General features: G+C 33.7%; 1 protein-coding gene across 7 annotated transcripts in view; it reads right to left on the minus strand.

The window, feature by feature from the left end:
• The window catches only part of LOC118183244 (uncharacterized), a 138,025-nt gene that overhangs the window by 73,153 nt on the left and 52,543 nt on the right, over positions 1-12,329 (minus strand). For 5 of the 7 annotated variants that reach the window (XM_035352715.2, XM_085821956.1, XM_035352716.2 and 2 more), the window contains exon 2: positions 69-189. The exons of 1 other annotated variant lie outside the window; for it this stretch is intronic. The gene's annotated coding sequence lies outside the window, so the exon portion shown is untranslated. Of the gene's footprint in view, positions 1-68; positions 190-3,557; positions 3,763-12,329 lie in introns of those variants that run through there. One more of the 7 variants, XM_035352713.2, reaches the window with a different exon arrangement.

A 12,329-nucleotide genomic window follows, 5' to 3' on the forward strand; every position in this document is an offset into this window, starting at 1 on the left:
AAATAAGAACACTTCTAAAAAATTTTAATCTTTTTTAATAATGTGTAAGTTATTCTCTCCCTTCTTACCTTTTCTCCCTCCTTGGGTGTAACTGGAAAGTATAGCTGGCTAGCAATGAGAAGATCCAAAGTTCGAAGTTCGGGGAAAGTAAGGCATATTTTTCATGTCTTCTGCTCCGAAATAAAATCACTGCAAATAAGATGACTACTTTAAAAATATATTTCCTTTATATAAATTTAAAATACAGTAAATTAATTACATATCCAACCGGTAATTTTTATGGACAATTTCAGTTTTATTGTAGAAAAAAATGAAAGATAATATCTAAAAGAACATAAATAAAAAATGACTCGATATGTTATGTGATTGGAATAGAATCATCTTTTCAACAATTTTATTATGTTTGATATTTTAATAGTGATCTCAAACTCAAATTGCATGCGAGCCGAATGCTCGATGTGAAAGGAACTGATTGGGCAGAACAATTTTTAGCAATATTGAATATCATTTTAAAACAAACAAAAGAAAAATTTTACATTTAAAATTTTACCTATGGAATATTTATCACTACATACATAAAAATTATAATAACATAAAGGAGAAAATTAAAAATTTATGTTTATTTTCTGCCTGAAATCTAAAGGCTTGTAACCGAAAGAAATATATGTTAATTATATTTTTTACTTCAGATGTATTTACAGCTAAATGTTAAATTTTAGATTGGTATTCATGTCAGGTAACTCCGATATGTTGAATTTTACATTACGCCGAAAAGAACGTTTTTTTTTAACGTTTTGTGGGTTGCCTTTATTTATTAAATATCATGTTCTTCGCACTTAAACCATAAAATTCAGTTCAACAGCAATATCGCAAAATAATTTTAAAATGAGCATATCTTTAGAATTTCCGATACACACAGTCTCACACGCTGGAAATATTTTTTTTTTTTTTTTTTTTTTTGTTACAGTATGGCCATTGCTCGCTTTGAAATCGTTGAGTTTGTTTATCAAAAATTCGTTAAAGGTTTACAAAATACGAAATAGATAATAAAACAAATTCCAAATTCCAAATCTGGACTTCCAGATGCCCATATTCGGGTGGAAACGTACGTTATTCAAAGTTTGATGGCTCTAGGCACCGTCGTTTTCTCACAATGCGAGTAACATACATACATTTATGCAGATTCTTCTTTATTTAATTTCTTTAAATATAATACAAGGCTGTAATATTTTGTGGTAACAGTTTAAAAGTGAACCGACATTTAAAGTTTTCAACACAAAATGCCGAAACGAAACTCATAGCCCTTCTGGGCTAACGCCCTTTGGACTAATAACCCGAAAAACCCGAACCTGAAAACCAGGGTGTAGAACCATAGTCTACTGATTTTATCATTTTTTCTTTAATAGCTGCGGCGCAGGTAAGCTCAGTCCATATCTTCATGTCTTTAAAATTAAGAACCGTAGTCGCAATAAATACATAACTGAAATATATTCACGTGTGGCATAATATTGCTTCGGGGGCCACGAGTTTGCAATCACAATTTTAATATCTTTTCAATGTATAAGGTTCCTTTATGTTAATTAACCTGTTTTTTATATTTTGAATCTTTACTGTCACTTCTCCCTTCCGTTTTCTCTCCAAAATGCAGATTTAGTTCGCGTGTATTTAAGCTGAGGTTTTTAGATTGTAAGACTGAGCGTATTTTGTATCTCGTCATAGGTGATCGACTGAGCTGTAAGCACAAAGTGTGCCTTCTGTTCTTATTTAGCTTTAAATAAAGGGTATTTTACACCATTCCTAAGTTTCAGTTGTTACTTTAAGCTTAGCGATAATTCGCTTAACGTCTACGAAGAGTTTGGACACTTGTAATGTTATTATTCGGATATCGATTATCGAATTGTCGAAATCTCACCCGTTTCTGTACGAAAACATGGAAATATTTTGCTTATAATGATCAATAAGTCGGTTAATATTATCAAAATATCATAGGACAGATATTTTAAACTAAAATGAAATATCTAAATAAATGTCAAAATAGCTTATAAAAATTGCCAAATGACAGAGAAATGTTTCCAAGTAAGGAATTAAGTCTACATTAATGCTTGTCTTTGATTTTAAGCAATCGTTTAAAATTAGGCAAAAAAGCAACCTTAATTGCAGATTTTAAATAATTCTCTGGAATGCGAGGGCGATTAGACACTTTAACACTTGCCGGAAAAAATTAATTAGTAATGACATTTTCCTTAATGAAAATGACTTGAAAGCAAGTGTTTATATGTTTCAAGTTCCATTTGTATTAAATTAGTCAAATTCCATTTTTATTTTGAAAAATACTTTGTTTCCATCGTTTAATGTCATCATTTGCTAAGGCGATTGAAAAAGACCTTTCTGTGCCAAATAGCTGAATTTTGAACTCGAAGGAAAGGGTTTTGAATTTCAACAAGCACTGGCAAATCACGTCATTCCTTTTTTGAAGGAATAACTTGCTGCGATAGACTGGAATTGAATACGAAATATAAGCAAGTATGTACACTTTATTAATGTATACGAGTGCACTATCAGCGTATATCAATGTATACACTCACTGTGTATATCAATGTATACATTCACAGTGTATATCAATGTATAAAGCATATCAATATGTACAGTACATCAATGTATGCCTCTAATAATGAAAGTTTAAAAATTTTAAATTTATTTATTTATTTGTTTTAAAGTTTATTATTATTTCTTTTTTGTATTTACTATGATTTGAATAAACATATGTTTGTCCTTCCATTCCCGTTGCGTGTAAGCACTAATATTTATAATTATTAATTTTTTCCATAAGCAGTATTATAACTTCCCAAACCATAAAAATACGTGAAATGTTTTCATTCGAATTATTAAGCTATTCTTAAGCAAACGAAAGGTATATTCCAGGAAACTTCTTAAAGAAACTTAATGAAATGGCCAAAGTGAATTTAAAGAAATTATAGGATAAATGAAGTAATGAAAGAAGAATTTAATGGTGGTATTTTCATAAGCTGGCTGAGAAATAGCTTGATTAAAGTGTAAAGAACCTTTTAATGAATCGCACTAAAGAAACATTTACAGTGCAGTCAAGGTTATTGAGAAACAAAGGTCTTTGTAGCTTTAAAACTTGATCTTTAAACATAAGTTTCAGATTCCATAGTTTCTCAAAAAGAAGTATGTGACAAAATAAGATGCAGGATTTTATGAAAGCAGTTTTACTACTCTGTATGGGGAAAATTTTGTAAAAAAATTTAACTTTTTGTATGATTCCAATTGAAAAAACTTATCCTTCTTATATGATTGTATTGAGACATCAAATCTCTATCTTCCGCCTTTTTTCGATTTAATATCACTGATAAATGTGCTTGGGCCTATTGAAGGAAATAGACTTATATTGGCCAACTGAGATCGACTGAAAATTCACTATCGAAAGCGGAGAGAAAGTAATGACACGGTTAAAACATTTGTTTATAATTCGAATACGCGTCATTATCAAAAACAGTTCAGTTGTTGTTTAATATGAGAAAAATCTGCACACATACCTTATTTGAAAAACTGTACCACAGCTGGTTGGAATATCTGAAACTCTGAGGCCACGTGGTGTGTGTCTAGGGCAAAGTTTTATTTAGAGAACTTCTTCCGCTTTTCCCATTTACCTTCTCAGCACCCGCTGACAAATTCAGCGTTGATATAAACTCACAAACGCTTGTAGTAGACCGCACAAAGCACTCTTCAATCAAAAGCTCGTATTGTTTTTCTTTCACTTTCTGTGGCTCATAAGAGACGATTAAGATCTAAAAACTCCACTCAAGATTTACTGCATTCTGGCATTTCCAGCCAAGAAAGAAATGCCAGATGTAAGTTTAACCACAGAATTACCGTCTCAACAGAAATGGCCAAGAACGCCGCGATACGTATGTAATCTGCGAGGACTTTTGACTGACAATAATGATAAAATTCAGAATTTTTATTAACAATTATTCTACACGGGTTTCATGCTTGCAAAAGGTATTATTTTAGATATCGCATAGTGAAGGCATTACACAGGTGGAAACTGATTTTGATGCTTCATATAACAGTCCACAGTTTATTTTGGTGAAATATGTTTCAAAACAGTATTTCGAATTTCTATGCATGTAATCTTACATTTGATCTCCATGTTCTTCAAAATTATTTGAAAAGGTAGTTTTGAATGTATATATTTATTTTTTCAAATATTCGTAGCCCATGCTTATAACTATTACAGAAAACATTCCTAAACAGTAGTTAAAAAATATATTGCATGGTTGTAGAGACATTAGGTATTTAGGAAGCAGGCAGGATGAAAAATTATCGGGAATCGAACCACGGGAACCCTTCGCCGGGAATCGAACCACGGACCTCTGGAATACCGGCCCAGCGTGCAGAACCACTACACCACCAAGGCACGCCAAGGTGGGAGAAATACCTTACATGGTCAGCAGCGCTATAACGCTTCTTTAAATTGATTCCTGTAATTGAATAAGAGATTTGCAAACTTTATCAATTGAAAACTATTAATTTCTTCTTTTCTGGCATAAAATCTTTCCTCTTTAATAAGCGTCTTTAAAGCTGTCTTAGTTTAGCCTAATGTATATTGAACTATGATGTTATAAATTCAAGAGTTCCAATCTGATGTAGCCATTTTTAGAAATGAGTCACAGATTTACTAACTGGAAAGAAAATAAGCTGGAATTTGCAGTTCAAGATAATCCAGAGTATTTGGTAACACAGAAATTAAAAATAGAAATGCATCAAGAATCATGTGGTCTTCGCTTAAAGAGAAAGTAAAACATCTTTAAAGTCTCAATAGTTACTCAAGGAGAAAGCTTTTGTCAGTACAGCCAGTTATCAAACAACTGAATTCTCATATGAAATAAGATTGGGAAGAACAAATATATAACATGTGAAAACATAATGAAATGCGTTTCTGCTTATCAAATCGATAAGATCTGGCATGAGAAGGAAAGCAAATGAAAATTTCCAGTAAATTAATGGGCAAAAATTAAATTTCTGTTGTTTCATTTGAATGCCCAAGAAGGAAGTTTGGAAATTCACATTCAAAAGACAACTAAGTGACAGATTCTATGGAACTATAACTGAATAAGGTATTTTAAATCACGTTCCTTACCATAACAATGAGAATGTGGGGGTATGATCAATATAATGAAATTAAAATTAGTTTTTTCAACAATATGATGTCGTATACGCATAAAGACTGCTATTAGGTCTAACCAGATTAAACCAGTCCACGAAGTGCAAAATGATTAAAATCGCAGACACTTATAGTTCGACGAAGTTTCGAATCCAGGCGAACAAGTTCGTTGCATGGATGTCTCGGTGATTTTTCTCTGTCTGGTGTAAATTCGATCTAGTTTTAATTGTTTCTTTATGAAGTATTGATAAAAGTACAATCCTCGTACACTATTGTGTTTTACAAAAGAGGAGGTTTAGCAACTTCCTTAGTGGTTTCGTAACTCAAAATTTCAATGAAGAATTCCACGTGAGTCCCAAATCCGGACAATTTAAAATAATTAATTAGAAAATATTTTTCTTGCCAGCATAATAATAAATGAATATTCGGTTGAAATTAATTAGAAAATAGGAATTAGAAAGAAATTAGGAAAATAATGATTTTCTTTCATAAAAAAGCGTAAATATAATATATTTTTAATATTTATTTAACATTTATTTTTATGAGGGAAGTAATAGGGATGCTGAAAAAACAAAAAGTAAAATTTCGCCAGGTTTGCCATGTTCAAGGAAACAAAACAAATCTATAGATAATCCTCTTAAAACAAATGTACTTGACATTTTTTAATTTGTAAATTTTAGTAGCAGAACAGTAAGAACTGAGCGAAACACCAGAATTTCCCCCTAATTGTAGGGATACATTTCAACCTCACTAAACGTTCAGCTCCGCCCCAAATTTTAACAGACCGCACTCTCCGAGTATCTCCTACACCTATTTCTCTCTCACCAAAAACATTACAGGATTTCCTGTTCAAAAGTATTTTAGTGCCCCTGTGTCACACAGAGATCATACACTTATAAAATCCTTACCTTCTCCAAGATTAGAACACAGAATCGCAATATGACGACAAGTTCAGTTCTTTTGACGACGAATGGAGACACTTGGTCTTTACTAGGGGTTAACAAGTGTTATCCCACATTTATCATAAACCAGATTTATATTAATTTTAAATAATAATAACTAAATTAATTATATTTTCTGTATTTCAATATATTATTTAGAAGTATAAATTTTGAAACATATTTATGTGAAAGAGGAATAAGAACTAAAACTAAACGCAACTGCTTTAAAAATTAAAGTTTTGGAACTATTGGTGTAGATTCTAGGCCTTCTATTGGGATATAATAAAAGTTCAGGTTGTATTTCTTAGCTGCGATATTAATCGAGTGGAAATTTTTAATGATAGTGATTCAACATAAAAATTAATGATAATTTAACCGTGGAATAAAATGCATTTACTATTAAATTCGAACGATACCTTCATACGTTGTTACGTGATTAGACCACCGTTAAACGCATATTATAGACTAACATAGTGAAACCTAGTCTAGAATACTTGAAGAGAGAAAGTTTTAAGGAAATGGTACTGAGAATAATACGGATTTGAATTCCCTAAAACAAAGCTAGGACTGGAGAAGAGGGAAAAAACGCAGGTGCCTGTAGTAAGTGTTCACTGCCACGCCTGTCGAATTAATTTCTACCTTTTCGTTGCCCTGCGTTGGCAACATGCTTTTGAGATTTGTCGTTCGTAGGATTCGGTCGCTAAAAGCGTAGCTGGCCTGTAACGGTTGTAATTATTATTTTATGCTTATCTGTACTTCTGAATTATTACTAAATGTTTACGTGTGAATGTTATATTATTAAATGTATTCAGTTTGGTTGAAATAGACCGAGAGTGACTGAATTTATTAAGTATAATCAAAGTCGAAACTGCGTCATCCATGTCGGCGCCATTCTAATACGAGGTACGTAAACATCATTTGGAGGCACGCCGGCGAGATCATATCAAGAATTCGTCAGCAGTTAAAATACAGATAAGTGATGATTTTTTAGTTCGATTTACATCTAAATTTGATTCTTGAAGTTTTATATCTATTTTGTATTGATTTTGATTTTGAACTTGAATACTTCGATTACTTATTATGGATCAAGCTACTGTCATTAGATTGCGTGGTAGGGCAAAAGCGGCCTTCACAAGGCTTCAGAATACTATTTCTTCCGATTTATCTAAAAATGAAATAATTTTGCATCTGGAGCGCTTAGAGAGGATTTGTTCAGATTTTGATAAATTTGATGCCCAATTACCAGAAGAACAGTCAGAAATTGAAGATTTTGAATCGATGTATTTTAGTTTGAAACTTCAGTATCAAAATTTATTAGATGTATTAAATGCGGCTAATGTGCCAAATGTTACAGGAAATTCTAATATTAGTAACTTTAAGTTACCTAAGTTGAATATTCCTATTTTTTCGGGTAACTTTAATGACTGGATGAATTTTAAAGATTTATTTGTTGCAACAGTGCATAATACTTCTTTATCGAATTTACAGAAATTTCAGTATTTAATCGGATCACTTGCTAGTGAACCAGCTTCTATAATTAAACATATTCCGTTATCAAATAATTCTTATGAAGAAGCATGGGCAAAATTGCTCGCTAGGTACGATAAAAAGAAACAAATCGTACAATCGTTAATTAAAACATTTATGGGTCAAAAATGTATTTCACAGGTTGATAATGTTAATTTACGGCAATTAGCTGATACTTCCGATGAAGTTATCAGAGGTTTAAAAGCTCTTGGTGACAAAGTAACTTCTAGGGATCCATGGTTAATATTTATGTTGCTTCAAAAGGTAGATTCAGAAACTCGAAAGTTATGGGCACAGAAAACAGCGGAAGATGATTTTCCTACATTGGAATCATTTTTTGAATTTTTAAATTTAAGGTGTTCTTCTCTCGAAATTATCATAAATAAAGAAGCGGAAGCTAAAGTTGTTGATAAAAGTAGTAATGTTAGTTCTAAAACATTACAGAATTCTAAATTTAGTAATACTAAATGTTCGAAATGTAACGGACTTCATGCGTTATATAAATGCGTTAAATTTAAGAATTTAGATGTTACTGCTAGAAAAAACTTTGTACAGAAACAAGGATTGTGTTTTTTATGTTTAAATTCCCATCTAATCAAAAACTGTAATTCACAGTTAAAGTGTAATTTGTGTAATTCAAAAACACATAATAGTTTGTTGCATGAAGATATTAAAGCTAACAACGTACAGCTTTTAAAAGCGCCAAATGAAAACGAAAGCACTCCAGAGCGAATTTCGAATGAATCATGCGAGGGTCAAGGTCAGGTAGTTGTCAGTAATACGATTCAAAATTGCAACTCGGCGATTTTGCCTACAGTTCTCGCACTCGCATTTTCATCCAGTGGCGAAGCTATCGAAATTAAATTATTGCTGGATTCCGGAAGTGAAAGTTCGTTTATTTCTGAACGAGCTGTTCGAAGATTAGGATTAAAAAGAAAAAAAATCAAAGGTTACTTTTGCGTGGAACTGGCGGAGTGTCAGCTTTCAAAACTCGTGGTTGTGTTGATTTTAAGGTTCGGTCAAAATTAAATAATCAAGTAATTGACGTTAACGCATACATTTTGGATAAGTTAACTTTGCCATTGCCGGAACAAGTGATTAATGTAAAGCATATAGAATGCATTAAATCTATTCCGTTAGCGGATCCGAATTTTGCTTAACCCAAAGAAATTGATTTGATTTTAGGAGCTGATTATTTTTTCTCCGTTTTAAGATGTGGCCAAATATATGGTTCGAAAAATGAGCCTGTAGCTCAAAATACAATTTTCGGTTGGGTGATTGCTGGGAAGGTCGGAAATAATATGGAAGGCCCAAAAACAGCAAATGCACACTTCATAAAGTTAGAAGATAATATAAATATTGATTACGAACTTAAACGTTTCTGGGAAATGGAGGATATTGTCGATCTTGGGAAGAAGGAATTTCTGACACCTGAGGAACAATTTTGTGAAACACATTTTCAAAACACTCATGCTGTTAATTCAGATGGGCGATTTGTTGTAAAACTTCCATTTTATAAATCGCATTTGAAGTTGGGTGATTTAAAACCGGCAGCAATTTCTAGGTTGCGTTCCATGGAACGAAAATTCAAAGATAATCCGGAATTTGAAGAACAGTATAAAGATTTCATACGTGAATATGAACAGTTAGGACATATGACTGTGATTAATGATGATTTATCTAACAGATCGGATACAGAAAAGTTTTTATCTTCCTCATCATGCGGTAATTAAACCTTCTAGCACAACGACAAAATTAAGAGTAGTTTTTTATGCATCCTGCAAATCTGAAAATGGTATATCATTGAATTCTCTTTTAGGGGTAGGTCCGAAATTACAAAGAGATATTTTTGAGATTATGATTAATTTTCGATTTCCTAAAATTGTTTTCACAGCCGATGTGGAGATGTATCGTCAGGTGATGGTAGCCCCTGAAGATCAGAATTATCAATTAATACTTTGGCGATACAATTCCAGTGATAAAATGCGCACGTACAAGTTGAAAACAGTTACTTATGGTCTTTCCTCTGCTTCATTTTTAGCAACTCGATGTCTGAAGCAGATAGCTTTAGAGTCTAAAGAGGAATCAAATGTATCTCGTATATTGCAAGAGGATATGTATATGGACGACTTATTGTCGGGTGCAAATACAGTTGATGATGCAGTATTTGTCTGCAAGAAAATATCTTCAATTTTACATGCACGTGGTTTCGATTTGAGGAAGTGGAATTCAAATTCTGTAGAATTCTTAACTGAATTTAAGGAACATTGTTCATTGAATTCTGATTTTGAGATATCTCCTAATTCGAATTCGAAAGTCTTAGGACTTTTTTGGAATTCAACTACTGATACCTTCAGTTTTAAAGCTACACTGCACATCAACGCACCTATAACAAAAAGACGCATATTAGCAGAATCTGCTCGCATTTTCGATCCTTTAGGTCTCTTATCTCCTTGCACTATATTGATTAAAATATTCTATCAAAAACTATGGTTAGTTAAAGGCGACTGGGATTCAGTTGTTCCCCAGCATATCTCAGATGAGTGGTTTAAATTTCAAGAGACATTCAGTCAAATCAATAATTGTGAAATTCCGAGATGTGTCATACTTACAACGGACAGTGTTATCCAACTACATGGATTTTCTGATGCATCTTCGCAGGCTTATGCAGCAGCCATTTACTGTCGCCAAAGGTGCAATGGTACAGTTAAGGTTAATCTTTTGGTATCAAAGACTAAAGTCGCGCCTATAAAGCAAGTATCCATTCCTCGATTAGAACTCTGTGCTGCGTATTTGTTGACCAGATTAATGCGATCTCTATTGAACATTTTAAAGAAGTTTGATTTTGAAATCTTTGCGTGGACGGATTCCAAGGTGGTTCTGTCTTGGCTATCAGCTCATCCACGTAAGTGGAAAACTTTTGTGGCAAACAGAACATCTCAAATCATAGAAGTGATACCTATTAAACATTGGAATCATGTTTCCTCTAAACAGAATCCTGCAGACATTGCTTCTCGTGGTATTGAACCTCAACTCTTACCAAATTGTATTTTGTGGTGGAATGGTCCACCATGGTTGCGTCAGGAAGAGGAAAAATGGCCTGAATATGAATTAAAATCTGAAGATGATGCTGAAGTAAAGGCCGAACAAAGATCTGATCCTATTTTTATTTCTCATATACGTGAATCGAATGATTTATTAGCTAATTTGTTCGAGCATTCTTCTTCGCGTTGTAAAATTGTTCGTATTCTGGCTTACTGCCAAAGATTTATTACTAATTGCAAGAAGCATCATGTTACTCAGAACATTTCACGTACTGGCATAACTCCAGCTGCCTTATGCCGCTAACATTTCTAGAGATTCGAGTAGCAGAAAATTTCATTATTCGTTGGATTCAGAATCATCATTTCAAAGATGATTTACAATGTATTAAAGAAGAGAAACCTTTACCCAAGAAGAGCCAACTACGTTCTTTGTATCCATTCGTAGATAAAGATGGTCTCTTACGGGTGGGAGGACGTCTTCGAAATTCATCTTTAGCATTTAACATCAAACATCCTGTCATACTTCCTTCTCGACATAAATTTAGCGAATTACTAGTGAAAGAACTTCATATTACTTACCTTCATGCTGGTCCTTCTTTATTATCACACCTCATCAGACAATCTTACTGGATAATTGGAGGGAAGAAACTGATACGCAGTTGTGTCAACCATTGCTTAATATGTCATCGATTTAAAGCTGCTTCAAATCCGCAATTGATGGGTGACTTACCTGAACATAGTGTGACTTTGGAACGACCGTTTACGCATCTGGTGTGGATTAAGCTGGTCCTATTACCATGAAATTTAATAAGGGTCGTGGCTCTAAAACAACGAAAGGCTATATAGCTCTGTTTGTTTGCTTGTCGACTAAAGCTGTGCATATAGAAGCAGTCAGTGACCTGACGGCAGACTCGTTTATCGCTGCACTTAGACGTTTCATTTCACGTCGCGGTGCACCACGGCACATTTATAGTGACAACGGTACCAATTTTGTGGGATCATGCCGAAAACTACAAGAACTAAATCAGATTTGGTCTTCCTTGTATGCAACGGAATCGGTTTCCCGAGAACTAACTAAGTCATCTATTGAATGGCATTTTATACCGCCTTCTTCGCCCCACTTCGGAGGAATATGGTAAGCCGGCATTCGCTCAGCGAAATTTCATCTGAGAAGAGTATTGAAAGAGACTCTTTTAACCTACGAAGAGTTGTCAACACTACTTACCCAGATCGAGGCTATTTTGAATTCACGTCCACTTACTTACGTGAACGATGCTGATATTGGTTGTATTAATGTTTTAACCCCTTCTCATTTCATTACAGGTGATACTTTAACTTCCTTTCCAGAGAGTCATCAGACTTTACGCACAAGGAGTTCTAGGTGGGAACTTGTACAGAATCTACGTGTGGGATTCTGGAACCGATGGAAAAAGGAATACTTCGCTTCAGCAGAGATCCAAGTGGCAGTACAACAGACCCAATCTAAAAATCGACACCGTGGTTCTTATCATCGAAGATGGATCTCCACCGCTAGCTTGGCCTATTGGACGGATCATCGATGTCCATCCGGGCAAGGACGGCTTAGCTCGCGTAGCCACTGTCAAAACTAAAACTGGTGTTTTCAAAAGA

The sequence above is a fragment of the Stegodyphus dumicola genome, chromosome 8 (assembly GCF_044657685.1).
Source record: "Stegodyphus dumicola isolate Sdum_Otavi_A_Nest chromosome 8, ASM4465768v1".
Lineage (NCBI taxonomy): Eukaryota > Metazoa > Arthropoda > Arachnida > Araneae > Eresidae > Stegodyphus > Stegodyphus dumicola.